Source organism: Vigna radiata, chromosome 1 (genome assembly GCF_000741045.1).
Source record: "Vigna radiata var. radiata cultivar VC1973A chromosome 1, Vradiata_ver6, whole genome shotgun sequence".
In the NCBI taxonomy this organism is placed as follows: Eukaryota; Viridiplantae; Streptophyta; class Magnoliopsida; order Fabales; family Fabaceae; genus Vigna; species Vigna radiata.
The window spans coordinates 9,850,817-9,862,602 of NC_028351.1; the positions used below are offsets into that span (position 1 = coordinate 9,850,817).

The 11,786-nt window shown below is 32.0% G+C and overlaps 1 long non-coding RNA gene across 2 annotated transcripts; it reads right to left on the bottom strand.

Moving 5' to 3' along the window:
* Positions 1-5,004: 5,004 nt before the first annotated feature.
* Positions 5,005-7,033, bottom strand: LOC111242103. Of its 2 annotated transcripts, none has more exons than XR_002668961.1 (3): positions 6,787-7,033; positions 6,546-6,670; positions 5,005-6,393 (listed from the first exon to the last, which is right to left on the bottom strand). It is a non-coding gene; the product is annotated as an uncharacterized LOC111242103 (long non-coding RNA). The 2 variants fall into 2 exon arrangements; XR_002668960.1 differs by having other exon boundaries at positions 6,532-6,670.
* Between the last annotated feature and the right edge of the window lie 4,753 nt (positions 7,034-11,786).

Here is an 11,786-nt window from a genome sequence, read left to right on the forward strand (position 1 = left end):
GTAGCTCTCAATCCGCCTCTTCAGCTTTGCCGACACAAATCCAATGTGTCAAATGGAGGTGCCGTTAGAATGCTACAATTGATGAGAACATAAAGAGAGATACCTACCTTTGTTGTCGATGTCGTCAGGGTTTTGTGAACTCAACTCTCTCTGTAATTTCCCAACTATCCTCTCTGTAACTTCACTTTCTTTGTTCAATTCTCACCAATTTTGTTGCTTTTTTGTACACAATTTGTAGAAGAAAATAAGAACCAAGAGAGGGCCAATGGGTTTCATCCATAACCAAGCTTCACCCTCTCACACATGAATTAGAACTGTGGGTATTGAGAAAGTTTAACTTTTCCACTGATTTTGATCTCTGTATCTGCATAGCCACTTGGAACATGAATGACCAAAGAAAAATCTCATTTTCAAGGTTTCTTCCTGAGAGAAACAAAAGGAGCAAGTGCCTTTCTTCCCAAATGGCAACTGCAGTAGAGGTACCCTTTCTCCTCCATGGGGTCGTAATAGTGCTTCCACCACCTCCCTCGGTGAATCTGGTCTTCATCGTCAGCAACGAAACGACTGACCACTCTTGTCGGACGAGAAGTTGTGGTAGAGGACGATCTCGGCTTGTAAAAGCGGCGGCGACGACGATCCCCTCTTCCATGGTCACTGCAATGCCGCTTTCGCTGTTGGAAATGGCAGCTCCGCTTAAGTTCTACGACGGTTTCGACCGTGATGACTATGACAGCACCGGGACTAACGTTGGAGGTATTGGCCAAACAAAGGAGACGAAAACGTGAGGTCCGTGTGGATGTTTCGTACGAATGGGAATAGAGAAACAATGAACAGTACTAGTGTCGGCTTTGGAAATACTTTCGATGGTGATTGTCGCCAGCGACAATGACCTTGATGATGAGTGACATGACGTTGTATTGTTGCTGATAGGTGAGAAAACTTAATGGTTTTTGGTTTAAATGATGGCTGCAACGATGAGAGAGGCTAGCGAGGATTTGATTTTGATGGGCAATGGGAGGTTGGGGATTTACTATAATGAGTTTTGTTGATGGAGTCATGGTACAGAGGTTGGGGGGAAGAGATGCAGAAGATGCCACCGTGGAAGTAGATGATTGACGGAGGAAGGGATGAAATAATTACAGTGCCATCTCAAACACTTTTTATTTAAATAGCAAACTCTACGTAATATAATATCTATACATAAGCATATAATGTGTGCGACATATCATCACAGGCAGACGACGTTAGTCATTACTTAATGGAGAGGGCTTAATTGTCTCATTTTTACATGTAATAGGACCCAATTGAGACAAAAAAAATACGATGACCAAATTGAGATTGGTGCACAAATATGAGGACCAAACGAGGGTTTAAACCATTCCTCAAAGGTAAATTCACCACCTCTGTCAATTCTTAGATAGATAATGGAAGCATTGGCTTCTTTTTCCACACGGGCTTTGAAGCTTTTGAATGCATTAAATGTTTCAGATTTTGCATGCAGAAAGTAAACCCATGTTTTACGAGAGTAATCATAAATGAAACTTAGAATGTGCTTCTTATTGTTGTGAGACGAGGGTGAAATGGGACCACAAATGTCAGCATGAATTAGTTGGAGTTTCTTCAACGCTCTCCAAGGACTTTGTCTTGGTATGGTGTCCCTATATATGTTGTTTTCTAGTGAGACACAAGGTGCGTGTTTCTTTGGACACCTTTAGATATGCGAGGTCGGTTACCAAATGCTTGTTGGCAAGTGTGCAAAGTCCCTGAAAGTTCAGATGAGCAAACCTTTTATGCTAAAGTTGTACTTCTTGTTCAGAAGATTCATTTACATGAAGGCATTGTGATTCACGAGGATTCATTGAGGATGTAGATAAAACATCCTATTTCCTTTCATGCTAGAATGAAGAAGTAATATGCGAACAAGATGAAAAATTTTATAGGTGTCATTTTGAATCAACACAGCCAAACCTTTCTCTTGGAGTTGTCCTAAACTTAGAAGATTGGTTCTAAGTTCTGGGACATAATATACATATGTGATAATATGTGAGCAGCCATTAATACAAACTCGAATACCTCCTTTTGCTTTTCTACTGCTACAGTATTGTCATTACCAAGCTTGACGGTCTTGCATAGTCCTTATTCGTGTATCTTAGTAAATCACTGTTTAGTTCCGGTCATATGGTTACTACAACCAGAATCAAGAAACTAGTCTTCTTGCTGCACATGATTTGTTTCTTCATATACTACCAGTAGTATTTCATCTTCTACCCTGATGATTCCTCATACATTCCAAGAACTCGCTATTGAGCCTGCACTCAACGATAGGTGGTATCGCTTAACGTCGTTCGTGATAATAACCTCTGTTTGAGGTTCAGTGCAGCTCGAGTCCAGCGATGCAAACATGTCGCTCAATGGTATATTACCAAAGTTTCGACAAAAATAGAATTTTCAGGTTCCAAATCCCACATTCAATGATCTAAACTTGTTTATTCCAAAATCCCCACTACGAAAACACCATTGATAACACGAAATCATGCAATTCCAGTCCAAGAATTCAATTGATCATTCTAGCAAATTAACTTCCTTTACCTTAAGGGTAAAACCTGCCTCCTCAGCACTGCTGCCATCAGAAAACCTAATATATCATAGAAAGATCAAATTAATGAACTGAAGACCTGGTTGATCCATCTATCAGAAATGTATATATGGAAGCAAATATGAATCACATGAAATTTTAGAGAAAATAAATAAGAACAAGAAGATGCAGATTTTGTCTTAGAAATAAGGAAGATACTCTACTCTTGGTGTTGACAGTGTGATAGACTCTCCAATGCTTCCTCAGGAGGGCTTATCATCAAGAAGAAGAGGAAGAAGGAATGAGAGCTGGAGAGAGATTTGAGAGAAACGTGAAACTGAGAATAACATGAAACTGAGAGTGAGTTTTTCTAAGGTTTCACAGTAGATTTGTGTCTTTTTTTTATTGTAAATAATTATTTTAATAGTAAAATTAAATTTAAAAACATAATAATTTAAAAAAGTAAAATAATAATTATAAAAAAACAGCTTTTATAAAAAAAAAAAAAAAAAAAAAAAAAAAAAAAAAAAGCTCCTCAATGAATAAATTTAACCTTTTCCGAATAGCAGTGAAGAATACGAGTACAAGATGATTCATAATGCTAGTATAGCCATGTGAACAAAGGTAAATTAGTAATGAAGTTCAAAACAATATCATCCTAGACCTTATCAGGAATAGGTAAAAAGGATTCAACAAACCAGCTGGAAGAACATTTGATTGGTTTGGTTTAGGCAGCATTATCATTATAACAACAATGGATAAGCATATGTCGGATTTCATGAAGTTGAAAGAATTGTGTTTGTGAATGCTCAAATTTGATCGAGCTTCATGATTCTGTTGGATCTTTACATAATCTTCTCAACGAGTCGTGACATGTTTAACTGATTCTAATACAATACAGCATATGAATTCTGATTCAAAGGCTTAGTTTGCCTTCTGCAATTGTCTCCAAATTAATTGCTTGAAAATGCTAACAACACATTCTAATATTACTAGTAAGAAGTTGTTTTTTCCAATCTGACAATGACAGATTATTAGTTCTTCTGCATTACAGTTCTATCTTCTTCAAGGTCAACGGATCCCATAATGGCTTGATCACTCTACTTGGGGAAACTCCATGTTTCAGGTTTTGTAATAAATTGCCATCTTTCACTGTGTGTGAAGTTTCAGAAGCTTGTGATAATATCAAGGTTGCTTTGTGAATGAAATTAATGATGTTGACACATGTGTTTCTTCTGTCCCTTTTTGGGAATAATGTAAACCGGTGGCTTCCTCAGAAACACCATATATTCATGATCAATCTTCAATGTCATTTTCAGCATCCAATGCAGAATCAATCTAGAACAGTACTTAACAAGAATGAGTGGAATTAAACAAGTGAATTTCTATAATGGATCCTTAATAACACAAGTTATGTGGAAAAAAATCTTCTGTTTGTGAAGCTCTTTGTTACAAAATAATCATTACATTACATTAATCAACTTTCATTATACTCTGAAATTGATGAACAAACTTTGATTCCCATTCAACACTGTTTTCTCCTTCCTCTCAACCTTTTTACTCAATTTAGTTTTGCTTCTATCAATGTTATTTAAAGCTGTCACGGATCAGCAATAGCCCAAAGAGAAAACCTCTGTATTTTGGGTCTGTATCAATTTAAGTATATGTGTAGTTTATATTTTTTGTGTATAAAATAATTAAAGATATTTAGTGAAAAGTAATACATAATTGACCAAATAAGAACTGGTTAACCTTAAACTTTTAAAATGATAACTAAATTAAAAAAAAAAAAAAAAAAAAAAAAAAAAAAAAAACTTCAAATGATTCAACTGTTTAAAAAACTATATGATGCAGAATTTCTGAAAATAGATTTGAGTTAATTTTCCTGAAACAAATATTTAAAAATGTGATTGATTTTCAGACTAAACTAATTGGAATAATTTGAAGTGCAGATAAAACTAAGATCTTCGTCATATACAGTAAAACAACTGCATCTGTTCCAAGGCAGTCTTTATTTTAAAATAAGAGTTGATTCTTCTAGACACACCCTAATTTAAAATCTATTAAATAGTTAGTTCAGACACACATTTTGAACAGTTAAAAATTAATTATATTAACTTTGATAAACTTTTAAACAAAATCTAATATTTTAGTCAGTTCAACCTCTTTCTCGATTTTGCGGATGTCATTTACAGTTCATGCAGTTTTTATTCAGGTGGATTTCAGGGTGAAGAATCACATTAAATTATCTGAGTTCACTGACATTATTAGTCCTTAAATTTACAATCAAATTATCTCAATGGTTAAAGATTAGAATTGATTATATTTTAATTAGAAAAACAAATAAAAAAATACTTTGCTATCGTTATCTCCTTCGTCCTGTCCCCCTTACACCGCCAAGAACACCTTTTGCCGGAAACTGGAAAATGGTTTAAGGAAAAATAAGTAAATTTTTTCATACCAAAATTGCACTGCAACTTCAACATCCTAAACATGCAAAACTATGAAATCGCTTTAGCCAAATTTTACAGTACATAGATACAATATGAATATCAAAAGAAGATTTTTCACTCTTGTTTTCTTAACTAGTGTCTCTGACAGGCTCTTTCTCGGTAGATGTCTGTCATTTTATCTTCTGTCTGTGTATTTTCATTCGTGAAAGGCTTCGAATACCCTTTTATGTCTATCTGTTTATTCCCTTGTAAGGTTTGAGTTTCTAACAGTGATGTGAGAAATCTGTGAAGAACATGAACAGAGAAATGTGAAGGAGAAGTCCCACATCAAGTAAAAAATGTTGGAAGAAACTTTCTCCTCTTAAGGTCTCTTTATCATGAATTCCAAATTTCAATTCTCTTTTGAGAGAAAAAGGTTTAAGAAAGAATATTGGATTTTTTTTGGAAGATCTTTTTCGGCAAATAGAGAAGAAATGGAAAAAATTTTATTGTTTACTATCCATATTTTTTAAGAAAATGACAGTGATGAAAATCATTATAATGTAAAGGGAGTTTTAGAAAATGAAGGTAGTTTTAGAAGAAGAAAACCGAGTTTAAACAAAAGAGTAAGACAAAACCCTAGATTAGTTTTTAAAGTAAGAAAAAAAAATGAGATGTTGAGTGGTCCACTCTTATGAAAATTACATCTTCATAAATGCTATCCATAAATCAATGATGATGGAACATCATAGACACATGAATATTGCAGATAACTTTTAAAGTAATGTTTAGTAATAATATACATATAATATAGAGATGTGAAAAGAAAAATAATTTTTGCTTACGTACCAATGACACATAACTGCTGCACATGATGCATTTCAGGAATCATTTTGGGAGACTCAAAATGTACAAAAGAAGCAGAGATATAATTGTTTGGTCCACTTTGGATGGCCCCAGGTACAAAAAAGTTCAGCATGTGCATGCAATTAAGCATTTTTTCTTGCACATGGACATGGACAGTGCACAGATAAACGTGCCTATTTCACTTTCACACCGTGATGTACATTGTCACCATACTAAACTATCACTGTTCGGACCTAATAATTAAAATCTTCAATGTGATCCACAGTGTTATGTAATAAGAAGAAAGAAGAAAAAATTGAAGTAGAAACACAAAAGAGTAAATATATGTTTGTTTTTTGTAATTTTTGTTTACTCTCAGTCACATCACCTTCATCAATATGTGGTTTTTTTGGTGCAATGTTCAATTGGTCAAAGAAAATGACCATAATGTATGGCATGAATGGACTACCTGTTCAAAATTTCAATTCTCTGTTTCTTGGTCTGGCTGTATGCTGACATGTTATCTTGATCTCTACAAACCTACATGCACAAGCACAACCTCTGTCAAAAACTATTGTTTCACTGCAGAAAACCAATTTATAAATAAACAACAAAAGGATAAACAAATATCAAATCCTATGTTAAGGTTAAAGCATAAAGAACTAATAGTATATAAACCTTCATATTTTTACCAAAACATCTCATAAACAGCTTTTAGTTTTCCAATAATGTTTTCTATTTTTGTTCTGCATCTGTCAAATAGCTTTCAAGTCTCCATTGTATATACTGCAACACAAACCTTTTACACAGTTTCTCCCTAACGAAATAAACAAAAAACCTGTGAGTTCAGCTTCAAGGAAACAAACATGACCAAGAAAGAAAGGGAGATTTATCATATTCAAACTCTTCACAAGTACAAGTTTATCTACTTACCAGAAAAACATACACAATCTTGTAGCAGTGTATGCAAGTGAAGGAGTTTCTGATGCAATAATTGATCCTAGCGAGTATTTACATGATAAGAAAAGAGCCAAACGTAGCCAAGAACCACTTGCCGACAAAGTTACCGTGAAGGGCATGCAGTGTAACGCCGGCAAGTCATCCTTGGCTGCATCACTCTCTCTTCCTCTTCATGTAAGATGCTCTTAGGAAGAGACTCACACAACTAGTGCTGCATGATTTGCTGCATCATCTATGTCTATATTTATAATAAGGTATGGTAATTTCATGGCATTTATAATATAATATATTATATAAAATAAGGGTTTTGAATAATATATGTTTACATAGAAATTTTTTGTGGCGCATTCACCAAAATGCCAAAAGTGGGAAGTGGCTTTAGATAGCAACCGAAAGGCACACTGTGAAAGTCACACCGCCGGACTGCCACATTGCCAAACACATCCCAAAGATCTTACTTGATAGGGTATGCCACAGAGGGGACCAATCCTTCAAGTTTTAGGCCCACTTTCTTTTCTTCTCTTTTTTTGTGTATAGGGTGGTCATGGAGGAGAGAATGGGAAACACAAAAATTAATTAAACCTTTTTAAGATAATTTTTTATTTTTATTTTACTTTTACTTTCATGTGTTTTTGGTTTTCATTAAATAAATATGTTTTGGTTTTGGTTTTTGGTAATAGTTCTTTCTGTTTCTCTAAAGTTGTGAAATATTTTAATTATTGTAAAATAAATAAACTTTAGTTTTAGTTTTATCTGCTGCCCCATAAATTTATAAATACTATTTTTTTATAAATTACTTAGCTGAGTTGGTGCTTTAGAGAAAAAAAAATTAAAGTATCCATGATGTACCACAGGCATTAATTGTATTTAATTGTATTAAATATATGAATAGTCAATGACAAAATAATAAATATTAGAAATAGTTTTTAAAAGATAAAAATATAAGGCAAATAAAATTAAAATTTGCTGATTTTGTAAGACCGATGATATATAAGGATTAAAAGATAGTTAAAAAATGGTTTTATAAATAATGCTCGAATATTTTGCTAAAAAGTTATACTATTTTCTATTATTGAAATTTTATTTTATAAGAAATATCATTTTTTTTAAAATATTAATATTTTCTTTGATTTCGTTATATATTTTTAACTTCATCTTTTACTTTTTGTTTGATAATCATAGTATGTTATAGGAGTATCGATGAAAAGTGTTATAATTCTATTTATTATAATCTTAAATAAAGTAAATATGGACTGAAGATTAATTTTTGTTCGATTAAGATAGTTAGAATGTAATCAAATTGTTTATAAGAATTGTTTTTGTATAAATATTGTATCTTGTGAATAGAGGTTCTTAAAGATAATGAAACTCTTTTATCGGTTAAATATATGATTATTATTTGAATGAGAATAGATTAGTTGTATTGTTTGATTTGATATGTTGACATTTTGAATTAATGAGTTAAAGTGCTTGATTTTAAACTAATATGTTGGTGAATATAAATTTTTGAATTGTTACAATTTGAAACTAGTTTGATTATGTTATAAGAGGTAAAATCTTTTATATTTTTGTTTAAGTAGAGGATTTTCGTACAAATAAAAATAAAATAGAAACTTAGATCCTACTCTATCATATTTTCGTTCAAGTGAAAAAAAAAATTATTCAAACAAAACCAAAATAACAATTAACTTTGTTTTTAAATTTAACTATTGTCACTCAACCAAAAATAATACTATAATTTAACCAAATTACTATCATATTCTCATTTAAACAAACACATTTTTGGTTAAGTTAAAATATTATAATTCAAACAATTTCGTGTGAGTAAAAGAAACAAGAAGAGAAGAAATGTGAAATAAAAAATATTATTTTCTTATATTAATAACAATGTTTTAACACTATTAATTATTTCTTAGAGAAAGTAATGATGACGAATGTTATAAGACAAATAATTCAAATTGCCAAGGTATATGACAACTTTGTTAGCATCTCCATGTAAGAGTATGGCTTTAATTGTTTCTTCATAAAAGAATTATGTGAAAATAGTGAGCAAACGATATGAATGAATGACTACACAAAAAGGTTGGGAATCTAAATTGAAAGCGTCGAGGAAAAACAGTGATGCTTTTTTTGAAATGAGGAAACTTCAATTATTTTCTAAAATTTGATGCCACCTATAACATCATTTTTCAAAACAATTTGTAATTAAATTATAAAAAAAATAGTATATTTTTCTTGTTTTGATGAATATTGGTTGGAATCCAAGTCTGAATCTAAGTCTCCTCTTAAATAAAAATAAAAAAGTAGAACACTGTATAAAAATGAAAGATTTATTGTCTTAAAGTTTTTGGTAAAAAATGATATCAATCTCTTATATAGTTAGATTTAGATCCAACAATATTAAGTATATGTTTATTTTTATGAGAGACTCGAAAACCTTAGGTTACAAATTAAGCATGCATAATGGTTATTTATACATGCAACATAGGTTTAGATTTTGTATAATGTGTTAAAAATTCATTATCAAAATTATCTAAGTAGAGACAGACAAGAAAGAAAAAAAGATGGGGAAAATTTACCAAGTCAGAATAAGAAAACAATTTAATATTTTGTAGTAATATTGTAGGGACAAATTTTTTTTTAAATTTTAATGAGAGGGTACTTTATTTGGGACCAACTGCCTCTACATACTCTATCCCAGTTCTGTCCATCTGTAAGTTTTTGATACCATTTGCAAGAGAGTATTCAATTCTCTTCTTTAATAATGCCCTCGAATTTAGCGAAACGATAATTCAATTATGTTGTCAATAAAATGAATCAATTTCTGTATATAATATGATAAATCTTAGATAACGTGTGTACCGTAGGATTGGACGGTACGCAATATATACGTACGTATACGGATTAGGTGTTTCAAGACCGGTTTTGGAACAAGAACTATGGTAAATACTCGTGATTAAAGATAATAGACCAAGATTATGTCAAGATTAAAGTTTTATTAATTTCAAGTTCATTTCAAAATTATAAATAAAAATTAAAAATAAGAGATAGTGATTTTATTTGTTATACATTTATCATGACTTTGATACCATGTTAGAAGCAGACTTTAAGTGTAATTCAATCCCACAAAACCAACTTGTAGGATGAGGTTTGCACCCACTTATATACATTTAAATGGTCTTATCTCTAATCAATGTGAGACTTCCAACATGACTTAAGAAGAAATTGTAAAAGAGTTAACTTACAAAGTATTTCATAAACACTTATTCACCTATGAGTAATGAAAAAAAATTATTTAACAAGTTTAAATTAACTTATATATAAGTTTGTTAATAATGGTAATTTTCCTTGAAATTTTCAAGACGTCTTTTAAAAAATGGTAACAGAAATTTTAATTTGAAAATTAAAAATAGATAATGCTAAAGAATAATCTTAAAGATAATAATATTATATGATGGTCGTGTGAATCTCACATATTCATGTACTTTACTTTGCATGTGTTGAATTAGGGAGAAAGGAAGTGAATATCAGTGTGACATATGAGAGACACTACATGTGTGTGATGGAGTTAATTAAAATAATCGATTAAAAATATCATATAAGACGAACGTATTTGTAAATGCAAAGGAAAATAAAAAGATAACACCAAATTTATTTCTAGTCATTCAAATCAATCATATCAACTTACAATTTTTTTAGAGTGTTCCTCCATGCATCTCTCCTTCTTCTTCCTGCACCTTCAAAATTATTTTTTTATCCTTCAGTCATTTAATAAAGTCAAACATAATTAATGAATAATAAATGATATTCTAACCCCTAACTGCCAACAACTCTAATCCTTGTCTGATTAGTATAAACCCTACACCCCCTCATCCCCTTCCTGGTCCACATTTGAGTTGTACGAGCATTTGAATTGTGTTACCTTCACTTGAGTTACTATTTTATTGAGAACAAAATAGTATTTTGTGTTTCTAATCACTGCTGGTGATTTTGCTTGTTATTGATCGTGGTGGTGGTGTTGTTTGCTACTGGTTCGGCTTTCGACATAGACGAGAGGAAGAAAGAGCTCCCAGGTTAGTGCATTTTTTAATTTTGCCGCATTTGGAGTTGCCGCATTTCGAGTTGCGGCAGATGCAAACCGCATTTCTAGTTGCGGTTCTGAAGAATTCATTTTTACATAGCCGCATAACGAGTTGCGGTTTTCACATAGCCGCAGAACGAGATGCGACTGCCCTTAACCGCTGTATGAATTGCGGTTTGAGTTGTCTGTTTTTTTTTTTTTTTGCAGCTTAATATAGAAGTTTGTTTTTACTTGATTTTGTTTACAAGTTTTGGATTTTATCTGTTTAATTTATTAGGTATTAGTTGTTTCATGTATTAGGTATTAGTTACGTTAGTTTTAGTTTTTAGTTTTCTTCCCTGGAGCAATGTAGGCTAGTTTTAGTTAGGAGTTGTTTTCAGTGTGGGAGAGGGTGGATTCTCTCTCGTTAAGTGTAGAGAACAGTGTGGTTTTGGGGTTAGTTTATTGGAGCTTTGGCATATAGAACGGGTTATGGTGCATTAAACTGGACTGAATCTGCTTTAGAAGCGGTGGAAGTTTGTCGATCTTGTGTTAAATGGGATTGTAATGGTCGTACCTATGCTTACTTATGTTACATATATGATACCAGGGGTGGTGTTAAACAAGTCAAAGATAGAGATGTTACCGATAAGGGAGTATTGGTAAAACCTGAAGACAAGTTTTGATGATGCTGCAAATTGTAATTCTGGATTGTAATAAGAGAATACTTAAAAAGCAACTTTTAGTTTTTGAATGTAGTAGGAAAATGATAAACATTGTAATTTCTACTGGTATAATCGATTATGGACAAGCTATAATCGATTATCACATGTTTTTGAACTACAATAATCGATTATCATGAAGCAATAATCGATTATCACAAGTCACACTTGCATAATCGATTATCACTTCA